Source organism: Falco peregrinus, chromosome 2, assembly GCF_023634155.1.
Source record: "Falco peregrinus isolate bFalPer1 chromosome 2, bFalPer1.pri, whole genome shotgun sequence".
Classification (NCBI taxonomy): domain Eukaryota; kingdom Metazoa; phylum Chordata; class Aves; order Falconiformes; family Falconidae; genus Falco; species Falco peregrinus.
The window spans coordinates 22,064,872-22,085,314 of NC_073722.1; the positions used below are offsets into that span (position 1 = coordinate 22,064,872).

The window sequence follows — 20,443 nt, forward strand, 5'->3', positions numbered from 1 at the left end:
GCCTGAATGGATTGATTAGTAAATGTCCATTTATTTTTCCAAAGGAAAAAAAGGGTATCAGAAGAAACAGGCTTTTTTAGTTTTTGTCTCATAACTACATAGTGATTTTCAGTTTCAGAGAACTGCTACTGTTTTTATTGAAAAAAAAAAAAAAAAAGAAGTTTAAGACCCATCATTCTACATCTCTGAGCAATGTATCCTTGTGCCAGGTTCTGTCAAAACAAAAGAAGGAAAATACTCTTGTATTTTAGAATTTGCTCTTTAAACATAATTATGAGATAGCAGACTCTGAACCTGAGCTATAGAAGAAGCAGAAATGGCTTCAACAACACCCACTGCAGCAATTTTGCTCCGTGGGTATTAAAGTAGACAACATGAGAAAATGTTTAAAAGTTCAGGACTGAACTTTTCTTGCCAAAAGAAGTAATTTAACTGTGTGAGCAATTAATCACATTATCAAAACTGGATCTTAGTCTCTATAGTGGAAAAACACTATCAATGCATCCTTTACCTGATAGAACGCAGTTTGCTTTTTTAAATGTAAACTTCAGCCAGTCTCTATTGAACAGGTAGCTGGACTGCCTGGCATAAAAGCGTATTAACTGGCTGTAATGTAAGACATCTTCATCTTCATGCAAACTGTTAATATTTTATTTAGGCATGCACAGTGAGCAAATAAGTGTACTAATTCCTTTGCAGTCTTCTGATCTATACAGCAGCTGTGTGATTTGATTTGATTTGACTGCTGCCTCTGGTGACCTCCAATAAAAAATTGTTGCATTCACCACAAAGTGATTTATGATGGCAGGACTCTCTATTATATAAATAATTTCCAATGCATTAGTCAGAAATCCACTCTCTTACTTCATTAAACCAACAAATATAATCAATTTTTATCTGATTTACAGTTCTTTATGCAAGGAAAAAAGATTCTATCTTTATGCCAAATGGAGTTAAAATGTAGATCGTGTAATACGAAATGTCTCTGCCTCCGTGTGTAAGTGCCACTAATCAAAATCAGAGTCCTTGCTCAAGATTTTAGCCCTGATCAAACTCTGGGTTGTGCATTACAAGAATTAAATGCTGTACTTCTGGCAGTGTTCAGGGCCAGCCTGGATGGAGCTTGGAGCAACCTCGTCTAGTGGAAGGTGTCCTTTTCCATAGCAGGGGGGGTGGAACAAGATGATCTTTAAAGTCCCTTCTAACCCAAACTGTTCTGTGATTCTATGATATTCCACTTAAGCGCTTACAGCTAGACATGCATATGTATGTTTTGATAAATAGGGCTGAGCATTAACACTGTGCCATTTTGTAGTTAAACAGCTACCTAGTATAATCACAATGGAAAACTAAAGGCACGGCTTAAATATGAGCATTGTACCAATGATGTTAGGAGAAAAGTCTTTACTAGCAATACATTAGTAACACACCTCTTATTTCAAAACATTCTGAAGCACTGTACTATCTGTCTGCACATGCCTGTGGATGCTGATATGTGCATGTTAAAAATATTATACACAGGAATCACTTCAATCATATCTGAAATGCACCCAGAGAATAACACATTTTCTGAAGTCATGTATCTTTTTTTATTTAAAAGGATAGATGTGCTACTGAACGTATGGCTCATTATTACAACACAGAGTCAATAAAAAGAGCTCTCATCCAACTACTGTGTGATCCATCGATAATTCTGCCAGAATCATTAGACACTACTTTGCCTGTAGTGTTTCTCTGGCCCATTTATTTGGATAATAATTTTGAAATAAAACTTGGTGGATGTGTGGGTGATATTTGGTCATTTTTTCAACATTGACCTTGTCCCCTTCTGTTTAAAGTGTGGGGAAAAATGCAGGTTTTAAAAATCTAAACCAGAAAATGAAACTATTCTATGTTGTCTGTGCCTGAGCGATTTATTTATTGAGATACTGCAAAGGGGTGAATAATTTTCTATATGTGTCCTCTTCCTTTGGCAGCTACACTTTACAAAGAAATGAGTGAAATCATCCAGGTTCATCAATGGAAGGGGGCACTTTTTTGAGGAGTAGCTTTGACATGGCAAAACTCACCATCTCCTGTACTTTGGATAGCTCTCAGTAACTGTGCACTGGCCAGGCTTATTTCAGGGAACTTCTTCTTTAGTATATTGGTTGCATTGGATTCCTTTAGACAGACAGCCAAATACCACATTACTGCAGCACTCGGCTCATGCTCACATCTCTCTGAGATATATAGCACAGGAACACCTTCACTGTAGCCTTGCACTGTAGAAAGCCTAGACAACTGCATAGGTTCTGAATGCTAATACAAGGGCCCACTACCCAAGCACAAGGTGTTGTAGGGTCTAAGCCCTTTTTAAGATTCAGTGCAAAGATAAATGATTAATAGCAAATCCAAGTCATGCTCGAGATTCTGCTGACGTACATACACCCCCTGCTTTCCTGTACTGAGCATGGCCCCGATGTAGGAAAGGGTCTTGCCTGCTGCTGTGAGGGGTCTAGATTTCTGTAACATTAATTGCATATATGCAAAGAGTACAGCATGTAGAAATGTGTCTAAGTCTAGTACAGTAAGCAGCTGCTGGCTGTATGCATACCTGTATCAGGCTCAGCAGGAATCACCTATTTGACTTTCAGCAACAAAAAACATTCAGCCATCAACATCAGAGCTAAAGGAACAGTTCACGTAACTATCAATTGCTAGCATTCCTGTTCTTTGTTGGCACAGGTTAGACATCCAGGGGAGACTATTATAAACACACTGTTAGCATTACATAATTTTCTAGACAAGTTATTTTTGAGCATTTAGGACTTGCAACACTTCCAGTTCCCCAGTGTTTTGTTTTGTTTTGTTTTTCTGTAATGAACTGCAGGACCCTACATAGATAACCTGAAATATCATGCGACAGACAGAGGAATGAACCTGTCTCTCTTTCAGCCCCTCAAGCTACAGCAGTAACTGCTAGCTGCCGGAAAGTAACAAGCCTCTCTCTCTCTGAAGCAAAACATCTGATCATGATCACAAAGTCCATGCCCTACACCACTAATAGAAAATCCTGGATGTATTTAATAGCTGGGAGGAAACAAAACCAGAAGTCTTTGTGGTATTTAAGAATGGTGCCTTCAGTTTCTGTTCTCTTTTCCTATGATGCAACATCAGGACAGAAAGGATAAAAATACTTGTATCAGAGGATTTTTCTTTTCAGAAAGGATGCATTATTGTCCTTACTAAAGGAATTCAAAGTGTTTTCAATTCATCTAGACAGTTCAAGGATATGTACACCTACTACACCTATGGCCTTTTTCCAGCCAGTATATTTCTATCAGCTGGTAAAATGTTGGTATAGTTCCTAAACAATAAACTGCTGTTCCTGGAATTAGAGTTTCTTTTATAGGTACTAGAAGAGGCTCCTTGCTGCTGTCCCACTAATTCCAAGGTACCTACAGAGTTCCACTGCAATATACTATGTAACTAACTTTGTAAAGATACAGTTGAGAAAGTCTCCAGATGAATAGACAAAACCTGACTTAAAAAAAAAAACCAAACAAAAAACCCCAAGTCCCTTGTAAGGAGGCATTTCTCCTAGGCAAAGAGATAATACAGCCTGATGCACTGGCAGAGGATTTTCCTGAAAGGATGTGTTATTTTTATGTTAACTTCATGTATAACAGAGTGTATAACACATAGGTCAAAATTATTTGCTTCATCTTTTCTTATGTGTGCCCGTGTCCTTTCGATCCCCATTGAGCCATGGCACTATAGATTCTGCATTCTGCAATTTCACACTGTAGGTGTGGAGGTGGGACAAAGATCAATGACACACTTTTGATTACAAGGCACTTGAGGAGTGGGTCAGGTAAGAGCACCATTTTGTAAAGGGCTGAAATCTGCAGAGATATCAAGTCGTAACAGGAATTTACTTTTAATTTGGTATCTCCAACTTTGCAATTTAGTACTATTGCTGAATGGTTAAAATGAAAAGCAATGACATAAGTAATCCCCAAGACTCTTGAAGCTGAGGCTGTTTCAAACATAGCTGCTCTTGGGCAGAGGGTAAAGAAATAGGGAGAGTTTTTTAACTGCCACGATAAGCCTTAATTGTTGTTCATCAGGCTTTATTTTTTACTGATTAAAATCTGTACTTGGGAGTAACAAGTACTGCATGAGCTAACTACATAACACTTGGCTGCCTTTGTAATGGCTATGGTGGATGGGAGGTTACCCAAACCCTGTTTTGACAGAGTCCATTTTTGATTATGCATGTGCTGCAAAATGGAACTTGTAAAAAATAAATCTTCACGAGATCTTCCTGGTTATAGAAAAAATAAGAGTTTGCATGTGTTTTCAGTAAGATGAAGGCTTACTTCAAAGGTCTCGCCCATCTCACCACTGACAGCCCAGTAACAGATATCTTTAGGCATCTTTACCCCTGCCTAATTTTTTCAGGGTGGGTAAGCCACTTAACTTATAAACAGCCTAACAAAATATTGCAATAAAAAGGGTAGTAAAGAAGTTTGACATCAGTTGCAAAAAAGCAAGTATTCATTGTGGGACTATATGAGTAGCTTACATTAGCAGGTACAGTACTATTACAGAGAAAGAAATGGCATTTTGAAATTATAACCCACATGCCCTCTACAAAGCAAGTAGTCAGGGGCACAAAGAAAACACCTGAACAAATAATGAATCTCCTATTAGTGCAGTGTGCCTTGTGTTTAGACGTTTCGCTAAAAAGATGAAATGATCCACTCCTTTGGTGGAGATTGTTTAGAACAGTGCTAAAAAAATCACACGGAAGAAGCTTCTGATTGCCTAATAGTAAATTGTAGGAAACCCTTGTTTCGGAAGAAGCTTCTGATTGCCTAATAGTAAATTGTAGGAAAGCCTTGTTTAATGATATTTTGCTACGTGAAATGTAAGTTTCTAGGTAGATTTTTCTTTCAAATGTCTCTTCTCCACCTTTTCTATTTTCTACAAATGATTATGTCCTCAGAATGCAGTGAGACCATTTATCTATTAGTTTCAGGCTTATCGCATGAAATTAAGCACCAGAATGCACAGTAATTATAGACTTCACCCTGGAAAATGGGATAATGACAGAGTCCTTGAAATCAACGAAGGTTAAAGCTGCGTGTTTATAATAACATTTCTATAAACCCAAGATAAGTTGTTGATTAGGGTATTATATCAGCTACATAACAATTAAAAGTTATATTTAATCCTGTAGGGAGAGTTTATTTTGAGCATTGCATGACCTCACAAATTTATCCAGCAAATAACCCCCCTACTTTGATGCCAAAGATAACAAAGACTGTACTTTGTTCAAACGTCCTATGTCCACACACTTCTCACAGCTAATCATTCAGGGACATTAACTACATGTGAGGTGTTCCTGAAAATAAATAGCAGTCTGCAGAAAAAGGATAAGCCCAATGTTTTTTTTCTTCTGATAGGAATGCATAAAAGAGCCATATGTCAGCCAAAGCACAGACAGAAGTTCCCAACGTAATACCTGCTATTTGTATTTAAGTCAGTTTGGGATCTACTGATTATTAAAACAAATATATCTGTTCTCCCCTTGTTCTATCTGACTGAGAGGTTAAAACATTTTGAACAACCAAAAATGACTAGAAAATTTTGAGGAATCTGGACAACCTTGTCTCTAGTATCTTTTCCCAGGAAATCTGAAATACATAATCTTCAGTAGTGAAAAAGTATGGACAAATATTTCTATTATCTAGAGCATCAGATATGGCTATTTCCTTCCAGAATATAATTATCCACTTCAGCTTTAGACTGTTAATCTATATTCTACACAGAAGTCATCAGCAGGACTTCTATTTAGTTACTACTGAATAATATGACACAAAATTTACAAGGCAATAAAAATAAAAGAAGCCACCAAATTTGCATGTTTTGCTTCCCAGACTTAGGAATTCATTGCTTGTGTCCTTTGTGGACTGAGAAAGACAGCTACTCTTCCTGACCTATCTCCAGAACAATAGTCCGGAGAAGGGGAAAGACAGGTCGAAACTCCATACACCTCTGCCCATTGCAAAAGGACAGAACACAGCACAGGGCTGGGAACTCTTCACTCATGAAGATCATCTTGCTAATCCAAGTTCTTTGAGGTCACTTGTTGCCTGACTGGGGCACTTATTAGGACAAAGAAGGAAGAAACTTTCATCTTTTTTCTCCATTAATTTCCTTAAAGGTTAGCTTCTGTCACAACCCTTCCTAGAGAGTCTACACAAAGAAAACTGACCGGAATGGAAAAAAGAGGAATTGAAACTTCCCTGTATACCAACATTCAGAGGAGGCCTGGGATACTTAAAAGGGCACACTAATTCCTGATTCCAGCAGTGTGCATCCTTTTAAAAGATTCTAGCTGTAGACACAGACTATTTCTCTGACTATCAAAGGAAAAAAATCTGTTTGAATATGCTTCCAAATGTCATGCCTTGTCCAAATACTCAGAATATTATTGTCTCCAGCAGTTTGCAGACAGTTGGTCGTATATATACAGTAGCAGCTTTCTTGCAACTGTAGTGCCTGAGTTTGGCAAGGCTATATTCCTGTCAGTGCATGAATTAATATACTCCATGCACTTTGCTTATTTTCAGCTTGACCAGTAGGCTTCAGGAGCAAGAACAGTTTTATTCTACATTACTCTGGAAGAATACAATTTATCTGATGTCAGAGGGTTTTCATGAATAGTCCAGAATGTCCAGACTAAGAGACAGTTAGTGACCTGCCACATTGTCTAACTCCTTCACCTTCATCCTGCTGAAGACACAAGACTTTCCATATATTCAAAGTAAAGCACATGCTTTTCTGTCACAAAAGCTGACCTAAATTACATCTGGCTTTTTTACTTTTGGATTAAAACCATCTATTTACAGTCTTTCAACACTTAAAGGGTGTGGCTGTGGGTGTGTGTATAAGAAAGATGGGGACAAACTTTTTAGTAGAGCATGTTGTGATAGGACAAAGGGTAATAGTTTTAAACTAGAAGAGAGTAAATTCAGACTAGAGATAAGGAAGAAATGTTTTACAATGAGTGTGGTGAAACAAACACTGGCAGAGGTTGCCCAGAGGGGTGGGGTTGCCCAGAGGGGTGGTTGATGCCCCATCCCTGGAAATGTTCAAGGCCAGGTTGGACGGGGCTCTGAGTAACCTGATGTTCCTGCTGACTGCAGGTGGGTTGGACTAGATGGGCTTTAATGGTCCCTTCCAACTCAAGTCATTCTGTGATTCTATAATCTTCCTGAGGTGGTTACTGAGGCAGCAGATTGTCCATATGAAGAATGTTGCTTCCAGTAATCACTGACTATTTCTTTTTCTGTTACTTTATACAGTGCTAAAGACAACTTTCATCTGGAGCATCTCTCGAAGTTTTTTTCCTTCAAGTTTGATTCCAAAGACGTGATAGTTCCAGGTAAGAAACCCTATCATTCTTGCCAGTTCTAACAACATCAATTTTTCATTTTCCTGAACAACAGAATGTTTTTTACCAGTTTTCCACATCTGGAGCCAACCTATCTAGATAAGAAAAACCAAAAAGTCTAACAGTGTTCTTCATAAGAATGTTACATTACTTCCCTGCCCTTCATCTGTTCCTTTATATTGTCTCTCCCAGCTTTGTCTTTTCCTTTAGTATTAAGGACACAATTTCTGCAGACAAGAGTGAGAAGCTAATCTGTGGTAATGACAGCTTTTTGTTACATAGGTATGATTCTGCTGTGAAGGAGTATGTATGTAGGTATGGCTCCACTGCACCTCAGAGTCTCCTGCAAAACCATCCTACTAAAGATCCTGTCAAATGTTCCCCTTCTTTGGCTCCAAGGTGAAAAGGCTCCAGGTTTTACATAGTATACATAGATAGGCGGAAACTGTTCTTGATCTTTTTCTGTGAATTTCCATTATTAAGAAATTATAACATTAGGAAATCTGATGGTTTAAGTTCTGTTTTAAACAGAAATTTTGTATTTATTTTATGATTTTGCTTTCATATAAGAATTCATGGATCAGACCCTCCTTTCTTTTCATCTTGCAAGCAGTAAGGTTTTCGAAAATGATATATAGAAATTCACATTTACCACCAAGCAACAGTGTTTACACAGGCAGTCCCTAATGTAATGTAAACCTACACTCTAATTTCTCTGTTTGTGTTCCTGCAATTAAACTTTAAATGCACCTTTATAATGTTAGGAAAGATCGGCTTTGCATAAGATTTGTTGCATGCTATTTATAATTAGTTAAAGATTTTGGGGGAGGTGCAGTTGTTTCAGTACTCTTCAGGACCTACAAGCATTTGAGGTTTTGCAACAATATCTGTTTACATGGTCCACAACTGAAATATAAAGTTGGGGGGGATGGGGGGCAGAATTTGACCTTCTCTAAACAATGCAATTTTGGTCACTTTAAATCAGTTTTACCTTCCATTATATCCACACAGCACTGTCAGTATGTACACAACTAGGAAGATAGGTTCTGAATCCTTCTGAGAAGTTAAAGTTCACAGATTTGTACTAGTTATTCCTTTGCCCTAGTTCTCTTTTGTTTTTAAATTTGTTTTTATAAAAAAAACTGTGAACAATAGAATCTGATATATTATTTCTCACTTGTCACTGCATTCAACTTTTAAAGTCGATGCCCTGATCTAATTTTTGTGGTTGTGATTCATTTCTATGACTGAAAAGAAAATCACCAGAGAATTGTATTGTATTGCCCCATGTCTTCATGAACAAAGATAGTGCTGCTCTAAAATGTTCAAAAGTTAAAAGGAACAAGGTTTTAAGTTTAAATAGTCTGTACTGGTCAGTCAAGGACTTCTTTCTATCAATGAGGTGGATGTTATTAAGGCAACACGGGCTACCAGCCCATGCCACCCTTCCCACATGCACACCTGTGGAAGCGGCCACCCAGAGCACCGAGCTGGCCCCAAGCCCTGCAGCCAAGGCCTCAGCACAGGGACATGCACTGGAGGCCACAGCACAGAAATAGCTGTGTGAAAATTGTATTAATGCCTAGGAAAAACTTTTACGTTTTGGGCAATCAATTCAGCAAATGGACAAGCATCCTGATGTGCAGATGACACTTGAAAGGATGTCCAAATGAGCAGTGAATAAACAGCATGTAGGCTGAGGTTTTATAAAGCTTGCCCATAATTTTTAGGGGTTTGCAAAATTAGCTGCCATATACACACATTTTCCTGAAACTTAAATATACGCTAATTATAAAAATCAAGCATGATTGTGATTTAAATAAATAAATAAATAAATAAATAGCGAATCAAGCAAAAATCCTGTAGAACTAAAGATTTTCAAAGTGAAGTGCTGTTGTGTTGAATTGCAAGCCAAAATACATGCTCTGGAGTAAGCAAAAGCCAGCTCCTGAAAGTCAGGCTGGTGTGGCAGTTGTCTAACCAGTAGTCTAGTTATGGTTCTGACAGGAACAGGAATGAAAAAGACCACCTGGTACCATTTAGAAGGTATTTCAGCTGCTTAGGAAAACCAAGCTGTTTTCACAGATAAATGAGACCAGCTTTAAACCTCTTCAAGAATCTACCTGACATGGTTTCTCCACCCTGATAAAAAAGTCACTGGGTAACATTTTCAAATTAGATTAAGTTTTCTAATTGAACATAATAGCAAGTAATTTCTAGGTAAACTTGGCAGAACTTTTAATCTGAGGGCAAGTAAAGCACTAGAACGAACAAACAAGGGAAGGGTCGAGCCAACAACCTGAAATGCTGCAGATCTATAAATTACTGAACCTATTAGATGAGAATATAATGTGGACTAATCTTTATGAGAAGTGCTAAATGATAATTCTTTCCAGCTCAGCATAACTCTGTTGTTATACCTTGTTTATGACTTTTAAGCTAGAGCTCATCTGTGCTTCTAAAGTGAATGTAACTTAACACTTGGAGCTAGACACAGGAAAACTTTCTACACTGCATGTTTCTATGCCAGAGACAAATTACTAAACATTCTTTTCTCAGGCATACTGTGTGGAAGGTTATATTGTTTAAACATCAGCTTTAGACCCAGACAGATAAAATCAAAGTACAACACATCTGTTATCTTTTTTCGTCTTAGCCTTAGTATCTGGGTAATAATAAGACTGATTCTTTCAAATGAGTTAAAGCAGCAGGCTTGTTCCATGTGGTTTTTTCTGCTTTTGTTGGGTGGTAAGTTGGCAACATCAATTGTATTAGTGTTTCTGTCAGCACCCACATTAAATATGTTTCTTTATGGGAGAAATTACATCCCAGCCTACTCTGGACATCTAAATTTATCTTTCATCACATCCAGATTGAAATCCAGCTACCACCTGGATTTCTGCAGGGTTTACTTAGTGAAATGCTCAGAATATTTCTGTTCCAAATATCAAATTAAAAATTAACTTACATTTATATTTAGGCAGAACAGCCAGTAAACCACAGACACTTTCCTCTTTTGCTTCTGTCTTTCTGCTTTTTTGTGATGTTAGAGCAGATTCCCATAACCCAAATCAGAATTTGTACATCCTGTGCTTTTTTGGTATTACCTTTAGCTGCATTTATTTTCCTTTGTTTCACAAATTTAGAACACCTTAGTGGTACTGCAGCTTTCTGCACTGTTTTCCATGTCCTGTGAAATTTAGAAATGGATACATGAATTTCAGCAGGGTCTTCTGAGATTTGCCTATGTATTGACTGGAGAGCTTAGGACTAGAACTCCAGCTGAGTTAAATTTCATGATGTCCCTACAATTTCTATTCTGGCTTACTGCCTTATTCTAGGGAAAAATAAACTGGCTTTACAGTCAAAGGACCTCATGGAGGAGGCACTGATTCCTGCTTGATCTCTGCCCCTCAAACCTCTGTAACTGTTTACATTACAGCCGGTTCTATAAACCAGAAACAAAACATAGTTTAGAAGTAGCCCTGTGGTCTGTGCAGAAAACTATTAAAAAATTCAGACGTGCATTGGAAAACATATGGGCTTCGTTTCTACAGAAAGCTAGATGGCAACCTTACAAGAAAATCCCTCATCAATAAATTTTCAGTACTGCCTTGTTCTTGGTGGGGAGGAATCTGAAGGGGAACTCCGTCTATCCGGGTGCCACATTCTTTCCTTTCTAGGTAAGAGTGAAGTCAGTAACCATGCTTCCAGAAATGCAGATTTTTTTTTCTTTTTAAATTACTCATATGCTTCAGAATGATTTTTCTTTCTAATTTCATTCAGAAAATCTGACTGGTTGTATTTTTCTTATCTCTCATTATTACAACTAAAATGCAAACATCACAAAACTAATTCAAGCAGCATTTTGGACAGGGTACGTTTCTTTTCTCCTGGCAAATAGTGATGGTTTCTGCTGAACCAGAGTGACGCTGAAACAGTATCATCTAACTACTTCGAAAAATACTGTTTATCTTCCTTTAGAGTACAATCATGTTTGTGGATCTACAAGCAACAGGAACCATTAAGACAAAATTGTATTAACTCCTGTATAATATGTTAATTTGGCACGGAGATCAATAGCTTCAGTAAAGTGCACCTTTGCAAAAATAATCAAATTCAGAGACATTAAGCAATGAGGAAGTTACTTTATCATTCTGCAAGTGGGTGGGAAAAAAAGTACTTGGAGTCTTAAAAGCATTTTGCATTTGAGGTTTGTGAGCTCCAGATATTAGCCACAGTTCTTGCTTTGGCTTTGTGTCCCTTATTAAAGAACACTGTGGGATCAGACTTAACCTTTTTCTATAGGTAACTAGTTATGATCAGACCCTGCTCTTTGGGCTTTAGGAAGCAAATACATACTATATACACCAATACAGCAGTCTGAGGTCTGTGTTTTTTCATTTCATAATAGGCTATTACTGATTTTTATTCTGCTGTATTCAAGATTTCCATTTCATTGCATATACCACTTGTACTTCAACTTGAGCCAAGTTATCTCATCTATCTGATATAGCCATGGTCATTACGCACAATTACATAAAGACTCCCAAATCAACTCCAAAAGGAAAACATTGCTGTGTTTGGTTTGTTTGCTGTTTTTTTAGTTTTCTGTAAGACGTGACACTGTCAAAACACTTTGATATGGACCTGGCAAAGCCATGACAGGATTGAAACTAACGTGTAAATCCTGTTCTTGTGAAACTCTACAACAAAATTCTACCTAAAAGGCAAAATTAAGCACATGCTTAACTTTCAACTTTTAAGCAGACTTGTTTTGCTGAGCTGAGGTCTAAAGCTCCCTGCTTATAATGGACAACATAATTTAACTTTAAACTCAGAATCACTGTGAATGAGCTAATGCAGAAATCAATAGTAAAACCTAATGAAAAGCGAGAACATTTGAAGTTTCATTTTTTCTTTTGTTTCCTTTGAATATAATTATGCCCTTTTGGTACTGTTTTTCCTCAGTCCTCTCCACTTATTATGTCATAATTATAAACCTACATTTTAGAACACCAATTAAGAACATATTCACAGCAAGAATAGTGGATAGGTGGACACAGAGAGAGTGTTCAAGCACTAGAGAGCAAATTAATATCCAGAAAAAAGAAACCAAACCAGGAGGGAGAAAATGAAAGGGAAAGAAAGAAAGATTACTTGCTATCTGCCAGTAGATAAAGGTAAACTGAAAATTACATTCTCAGATGTATACCTATAGCCTTTTCTGTCAGCATTGCACCGATATTACTGTCACATGATTGAACATTTTATGTATGTCTTGAAGTTTAGAAAATTTTATGTAAGCATCTAGGAAAAAAAATAAGCAACCCCTCTGAGCTTCACCCATAAAAGTGCTGTTGTATCTGTTTTTGCAGAATAATAGGGTATTAAAGTATCCCTGGAAATGGCTGTTTACCTGCTAAATAGATGTGGCAGTCCTAAGTGTAGACACAAATCCTCCAGGAGCAGCTTTGCAGGTGTCATTTTAGGTGACATTCGGTAAAAGCACAGTGTCACTGGGCAGAAGCCCACTTGAATTGAGGAGTCTGAACAGATGCAGGAGACTGGCTACAATTTTCCTGTTCTAAGGTCAAGAACCAAAATGTCTAGTGTAAAAAAAAATATTGTAGATAGCCAATACATCATAATAATTGTAAACAACACAGCTATTGTTAAGCAATTCTGATAAAAATGTAGTCTTTTGATTATCTTGAGGAACACTTGCTCTGTGTACACTCTCAAGGTATTCATGTACACAGGGATTTGTTGGTTTGCTAACGTGCTGACACTGCTGGATCATGTGGTTATTAGTATTTGGTTAATGGAAATATAAAAATATGATGAAGAGATATGCTATCAATGAAGAACAACCACATTTGATCCTATTTGATTTCAAATCTTTTCTTAGCCTGTTCAAAAATATTACATACCATATTTTAGGCACAGATGTAATCCAGGGGATTTCAGATCAGTCTTTGTTTCGCATGAGATTTAGAGGTGGAAACCAGCATTTTGTTAAAATTAAAGTGCCTGGGAAAATGCCTAAAAGCACAGTATCCTATATAATGTAGAAAGAGTCACTCCCTGTTCATACTCAACAAAGTCAAGTAACAGGTGCTGTAAAAATATTATTGTTATTTGAAATACTTTGAGTATTGAGGTATTCAAAACAAGTTCATAGTTACCATCACAAATCTATTAGCTATAACAAGATGCAATGGAAGGTCAATACTCACTGGATTATGTATGAGAGATTAATATGACCAGGGTAATTTTTAATCTATATTTAGGGACCTATGTGTAAGAGAGTAGTTATGGAAGGCACTGCCACCAGAAAACACACATGCAAAGGACAACATGCTGTAAAAGGTGTTAAAAATGTGCCCTGGAAAAGCTAGAGCTGTGAGCTATCAGGAAACCCTTCCATCTAGTTCTCTGTGTTTAAGGTTTCTTTAAAATACTGGTGCAGCTTAAATAACAAAATTGGTTGAGCTGGATCTGTGCCCTTGGCTGGAATTAAAGCTAAAGGTCTTACACCAGAGTGGTTTTATCTTAACCCCATTTTTTCCAAGAAAAATTGATGAGTAAATTCCCTTTAGGGCAATGACATCTATAGGTTGATTAGAGTAATAGACCTTACTGTTTACTAATCTAGCTAAACAGTCCAGTATCAGCTTCCCAAGCAATGCAAACCAAACAGAAGAGACCCTTGTAACGAAAATGCAGCCTTCCTTACCAACACTCAGTATTTTCCACACAACACTGTTAAGTTCATGTTCATTTTACAAGAACTGAGACTGTCTGCAGCAAGTGGTGATTTTGAGTCCCAGAACTTTTGATGCCCAATTTGTGCGATGTTTGGAGAGGCCTTTCAAAAGTGGTGAGTGTCCATCTCCTGAAAACCTGCTACTTTGAAAATGCTTTAAGTTGAGGAGCCAAACCCACAAGTGTCTTAAAGCTTGAGGTAGCTACACTTCATTTAGTTTCTAATGGGGAATGCAAAAGATAAAGTTCTTTCAGTATTTACAAGTACATTTTGTTTGTAGATATACATATAGGCAGTAAACTTTTTTTGTATGCTAAACCTGGCTCTGCAGAGCACATGGAATGTAGAAATTAACAAAACAACCAACCCTGATTTACTCTGTATGTAAGCTCTACCAAGTGTCGTGGTGAGTTATGCAACTGAGGAAATGCAGCATGGCTCTGTAATATTTCCAGGCTCTTTGCAGGAGATACCAAGGAATTAAATTTGAAGTTAGATATTTGATATTCAGTCTTATTTGTGGATAAAATGTTTAATTTCCTTGGCTTCAGATTATTTGTGAGGAACTGATGTTCAACATAAAGAACATTTTGATGGAACATGTGGCGCTCTTGATATAGGTTGCTTCCTGATTGTATGCAAGTTCTTAGAAACTGTCCTGATGTTTGCATCTGCAATCCCAAATTTAATTACTGTAACTGTTCTGAAATTGTTGCTTTAAATGGTTTGTTTTGGCTAATGCTCATTGCCTAGCTCATAATCCCACAAGATGAACTAACACAGTTGGCTCAAATAGGAAAGAACTCGTTGATGAGGGGTAAGGGACATAAAATACCCTCCATCAATTTTGGTGACAGGTTTCTGCAATAAAAGTAAAGGTCCAAGGGTCATAGTCACCGGAGCTGGCACAGGAAATCACATCCGACAGCTCCAAGGACAGATTCATCTCGGATAAGAGATTCACTTGTAACTGTACTCCCTCTGCTTTCCCATTTACCCCGTTTCCCACCTGCAAGTACATGCTTCCCTCAGAGAAGGAACATAACCAACTGATGTGTCCTCTGGCAGCTTTCAGTGTGACTGCTCCTCCTCACATCTGGGACAGCCGCAACTTCTCAGCTTGATGTTTTTTCCATACTGTTTCTACCTTTTTCCCTTCTACCTTTCCCTCCATTTTGAGAATTCCAGTATAAACATGACTGCGGTTAGCTAGCATAAAGGTGAAATATCAGTAGCTAGTTTTGCTGCAGTAAACCACAGTTCTTTTGCCCACAACTCTTAAAACATGCAAGTAAAGTAGAATATTTTGGAATCAGAAACCTTGCTTTTTTACTCCCCCCCCCCCCCCCCCCCCCCCGCCTTGTGCTTTATTGATAGGTAAAAGGCTAATTTAGTCTCAAGAGTGTTCTATGTCCACCCCAACTCTTTTATTACAATAAATAACCTTGCTGTGAATACATTTTAATTAGTGATTTCATACTTGGAATTGCATAGTTGTAATACAGTAGGAGTGAGGATCTATTGAACTCGCATAAAAAAGGCATAATCACTTTCAAAAGCTCTGCTGGAATAATGCAGGTAAAAATTTCCCCTGCTGGTGTCTGTTTTCTGTGTTCAATGTATCACTAGCACTTCACATTCTCTTTGTATTTATAAAAGGGTAAATGCTTAGACTTCAGGTTGTGTAGGATGCCCCCACAGTCCTGGAGATTTTTCATTCTTTGTTTGCTGTTGCTCACTGAGATCATTGTAATGAAGACAAGATTTTTACTTCATTTGAAAATTTTAGCCTAAATAGACAGAAAGATTACAAAGAAAAATAAGAAAAAAACCATAAGAATCAGAAGGATTTTCACAACTCTGGGGGCCTAGCCTGGGACCTTTTAATGCAATGTGAAATAAAATAAAGGAGGGTCTGGGAACAAAACCTGAAAACCTTGTCATATGTGTTACTGTTTAAGGCAGGCTGACAGGGTAAGCATTTTAAGGAGCAGTGAAAGAAAAAGTTTTAAGAACCATAAGCTCATTTCAGCACCAAATCCGAACTTGCAAACAAGATGCTGGGCTTCAGCCTCGAGGAGTGCAGTATAAAAATTAGAGGGGGTCACAATGTATAACGTGATTAAATCAGGCATTAGTTACATTTACTAGGAATGCTGCTCAATTAATCTGGCCATTGCTCTCAGGACACACACCATGGCACAAAACAAAAAGAATGATAAAGGCCAAATAGATTTTTAAACACGACATTAGGCTGCGTTTGATGTGCAAGGTTCCCTTGAAGGGCCTTTTTTTTTTTTTTTTTTCAAAATTATCATGTTTAAGAAAACTGCCAGAAATTCACTGGCACGTCAATGAAAACAAGAAAGTGTTCTTAAAATGTAGGCAATTTACACCTACTTGCAGTGAATATAGTTGAGGAACACGTACATATAAGCTGTCATATCTGCTGTCATATCTGCTCCCTTCAACTTCCTTATAATGTCAATGTGGACATTTTGGCAAGTTTCCTGACCTGCACATAGTCTGAACGAGTAGGCTGCTTCAGCTGTCTTATGTACTGGCATCTGAGCCAGGCTTTTCAGCCCAGGGAAGAGCAACCTGTCAGCAGAGGCTGAGGGGAAGAGTAGTAGGGTCTCGGCAGCACTCAGGCACTCATTCTCTCTGCAAAGAAGAGCACAATGTGGTTTTTCCAGGCTGCTCCCTGTTCCTGGGGAAGGGATGACCGTGGGAACAACTGGTCAGAGCCTACCTTTGTGTTCCCACTTCCCTTTGGCTTTTGTTCTCTCCGATCTAGGATTTAAGGGAGGAAGTAGCTTCAAAACTTGGATCCAATCCGTGTCTAAGTTCAGACCCTTCTCTGACACAAATACTGAAGTCTCAAAGTCTCAGTCCTCTGTTGAGCATGACGGTAGTTGAGAGGGAGATTTGCTGTCTGGGCAGCTACACTTGCAACTGTGGTGCTACAGAGGGAGCATGACAGTCCTCAGGCTCTGCTCAGCAACGGACTTGGAGTGGCAGCTGCCACTTAATGTAGTGTGGTAGCATCACATGCAGTGCAGCTGACTGTAGCAGTGTTTTAGCCGGTGGCATGGTTGTTTTGTCATGTAGATCTTGTGTTGATAGCTCTAGTGAAGTACCTAACCACAGTCAATGCGGACAGAAAAGCTTATGGTCTAAAAACAAATTTGTAGGAAAGCAGTGACATAGGAGTGTTGATATTCTGTTTGAAATTTTACTAGTTCAGAAAATGACATTTTTAAAACCTTGTGAAATTACAGATTACAAAAGCAATTTACTGAATCTGCCATGCCTTTAAATGTGTATCTCACTGAAAAGGCTTGACAATGTCTCTGCTTACACATCCTGTTGCAATGTGGACCTGGCATCTGCTTTATTCATCCCTGATTTGTATTCCATTATTTCACAGTTTCTCCTGACCACTTCTTAAATTTCTTAAATCTTAAACACCAGCATCTCCAAATGAGAGGAGCCTGAATTCCAGGGAGAAGGAGCTTACTTGTACTTAGCCTCCTCAGGCAAGCACAGCAGCATCCCTCCCTATGGCAACATATTGCTGCTAATTAATTACCTATACATTGCTCTAGGCAGGAAAGCGCTTTCATCAAGAGCACCAAACAAGTAGTAGTTTTGTTTGCAGAGAAACCTCAAGGTATAATTATATACAGAAAGTGTCATGACAACACTTGTCTGAATTCATCCATATTAAAAGCTTTGGAAGAGGGGAAGGGAGGTTGGAATATGAGGACCTAGAGTTCAGAAAGCAATGGGGCCACCAGAAATACAGCAGCCTTACAACCTAGGGTCAAAAACAGAGGAAAAGGCAAAAATTAAAAAGGAGTCCCAAGTACAAATGTTTAGTCAGTGATGGAAGAAATTAAGACTGAGGTGTATTTGTCTGGGCTTTTCTACGGGATGCTTGGGAAGAAATCTGAGAGACCTGCATAAATTTGAAAGGAATGTGTAATAAAGAAAGAAGACAGTAGAGAGTTTAAGGACTAGAGGGGGGTGGATGAAGAAAGAAGGTATAAAAGTCACTATGCCAGGACTTCACAAATTCTGTATTGTATGCATTCTTGAGTAAGTTTTAAAAGGGGAGGGGAGTATGCTGATGTTACAAAGTGGAACAGAGTCTTGTCTGTTTTGTGCAGATAAAGCTTACAAAATGTTGTGAATTGCTGAGGAAAACAAAGCACAAAAGAAAGTTCTTCTGGGAAAAATAAAGACTGAAATCAAGAAATAAACAGGAAATAACATTTATCCACACCTGCTGCCTTGCAGTTGCTGGAAATTGAACATCTTGGATGTGACTACCTGCACTGGGCAAATAATTGCTGTTTACTGTCCTAGGCAAAAGTCTGGAAAGCACAAGGAGATCAAAATCCCTGGGGCATATCGTTCTTTTTCATATAGTCAATGTAGCTATGATCGCTTAGAACACCTGATGATGCATCTCCCCTAGTAACCAAACTACTTTTCCCAGATATGGCAATCTTAAAATTAGAAGAGCAGGAAAATTGTCCATTCCATTTATTCTGCTGAAATTTGAGTTAGAACACATAGTTCTTATCCCCCAGGAAAATCGTGCCTGTTAATATCTTAGTAAGGGATTCACCCTTGGGAAGCTTGTGCACTCCACCAAGCTGTTGGAGAAAAGGCAGAGGGAGACATTGCCTTTTTTCCACCTCCCACTCTTCTTTATTTGTCTCACTGTACCTATTAGGAGTAAAAAAAGAGAGGCCAGGTTTTATTCCTAGCTGACTTTTTCAGTTTTCCAGATATGCACAAATACCCAAGGCTGCACATTGAACTTAGTTCAAAGCAGCACTCTGGTCCTATAGAAAAATTCCTTCTCCTTGAACTTTATGAATGGAAGAAGTGGATGATGCTCCTGTGTGGTTGAACGCAGGGAAAGCAGGTTGGTGAGGCGCACTCTACATTAGCACCGCTAGACTTTTTGGGTCTCCAAATTAGGATGCAGAAGAAGAATGCAGTCTCTGCCTTAGCCAAATGTAAAGGGAACATTTTTGCATATTTTTGATATGTGATCTTATCAGCAGACAGCTTTTTCTTTTCAGTAAAATAAATCCTTGTAATTCCACAGTACAGAAATCTGACAGTACAGAAAGTAATCTTTATGATGGCTAAAAGTCTTTGCACAGCATATATTGCAGCTTACAATAATTATTTATTACTGGTGTTACCATTACTGAGTGCTTAATGCACTTGTGGCCAGTGGGCAGAAAATAAGCAATACCTGGTGACAACAGCAAGAATGCACTTCTTCACATGGCAAGTAACTTTTTAAAGTTCCTGTCAGGCTGTAATATTTTTCCCCTCCATGCAAGAGTATTAAAATAATAAGTTTGGATATATAAATCAGGGTAGGTTGAGTTCACTCCTGTGCCAAGAGGGAGCTGAATGAATGCTGTAGATGTTAAAGCTGAAAGGGGCCTCCTAGATCATCTTGTTCTGCCTCCCTTCCCATTGCTATTAACAACTGCTAGTGTCACAAGAGCAGAATCTTAAATAGTGAAAGTATAGAAAAGAAATGCTAGGCTCTCCCCTCTGGCTGCTCATCAGTGCCTTAATGTTTTCTGCAAAATATTCACTGCTGCTTTATTTTTCTATACTTTTCTATTTTCTCACGTACCCTATCTAATATTCACATCAACACCTCTGCAGTGATGGTGAACTTTCTCTAGGTAAGTTATTCCATTGTAAGACTGACCTTCTCTAAAGAATGCCTGTTTCTCCTAATGCATAAAATGAATTTTATTTTTTCTAGTTTCAGTCCATTACATATTTTAAGTATGCAATAATTCCTCGCCATCTTTATTGTCACTATAGTTAGATATTTATAGACAAGTACCTCCCTTCATTATTGCTTCAATATGGAGGCATGGAACTGACAGCCATATGATAAATAGCAAATCTACTTGATAAACTGAGGAACCATTGGGAGAAGACTTTCAAAGGCATGAAAAGTAATTAACAATCCCAAGTGCAAGCATCTGTGTATGCACACAGGTGTGTAAAAGAGGAAGGAAAAAGAGAATGGATTTTCAGCATGACTAACATTCCTCTGTAAGGAATGATTCTTTTAAGGTGTTTTGAGAGCAGTGAGGTGCACCTATCAGTACGCAATTATTTTTTTCTTTTTCACTTCACAGAAACAATCAGTTTGGAGAGTAAATAAAGCAACT

General features: G+C 38.1%; 1 protein-coding gene across 4 annotated transcripts in view; it reads left to right on the plus strand.

Annotated features, from left to right (window-relative positions):
• LOC101915116 (bifunctional heparan sulfate N-deacetylase/N-sulfotransferase 4) overlaps positions 1 to 20,443 on the plus strand; it is a 161,046-nt gene that overhangs the window by 18,013 nt on the left and 122,590 nt on the right. For 3 of the 4 annotated variants that reach the window (XM_055796841.1, XM_055796839.1, XM_055796842.1), the window contains exon 2: positions 7,359 to 7,438. The gene's annotated coding sequence lies outside the window, so the exon portion shown is untranslated. Of the gene's footprint in view, positions 1 to 7,358; positions 7,439 to 14,188; positions 14,331 to 20,443 lie in introns of those variants that run through there. The other variant, XM_055796840.1, reaches the window with a different exon arrangement.